Source organism: Bactrocera latifrons, unplaced genomic scaffold, assembly GCF_001853355.1.
Source record: "Bactrocera latifrons isolate USDA-ARS-PBARC rearing strain unplaced genomic scaffold, ASM185335v1 scaffold_267, whole genome shotgun sequence".
In the NCBI taxonomy this organism is placed as follows: Eukaryota; Metazoa; Arthropoda; class Insecta; order Diptera; family Tephritidae; genus Bactrocera; species Bactrocera latifrons.
In genome coordinates, this window is record NW_017536263.1 from 191,035 (window position 1) to 191,802 (window position 768).

Below are 768 nucleotides of genomic sequence, written 5' to 3' on the forward strand. Positions count from 1 at the left end.
TACGAGATATACGACGACATTGACATAGTTCAGCGAATTAAAAGACAGCGGCTACGCTGGCTAGGTCATGTTGTCCGGATGGACGAAAACACTCCCGGAGAAGACCTCCAAAAGGAAAGAAGGACCAAGTGGAGAAGGACCTGGCTTCACTTGAAATATCTAATTGGCGCCACGTAGCGAAAGGAATAAACGACTGGAGCGCGGTTGTTAACTCGGCTATAATCGCGTAAGCGGTGACTACGCCAATCAAGAAGAAGAAGATACATACATTAGGGTGTTATTTTAAACTATGAATTTTTTTCAATCGTAAATGACAAGAGTTACAGAAAAAATGTTCATGACAAAGTTGTAGGAAATTTTATTTGCTACAAAAAAGATCTGAGAACAAAGTCGCCATCATTAATACTTCTCGAGATATTCGGCTTTTTAAGTAAGGCTTTATGGAATTTTCATAGATTTTTTAGCTAACACACAACGTGTGCAGCCTTACTTAAAAATACAAAAAAATGCGAATTTCATGGAAAAATCAGGTTTCGAGCTCCGTAATACCTCGCCGGTGAGTTACGACTTTATTGCACTGGGCACTTTTGTAAAGTGAACAATTCTGAGAAATATGCGTCTAAAGTCAAAGCGATGCCATAAAAAACGTCTGATCTGTGGGAGTTTTAAGATAAAAAATCACGATCATCGCGTTTTCTCTATGGAACATATTTACATGCCTTGGTCCAGTTCTTAATGTTAATATTAAGGGCTAAAATTTTCAGGGAG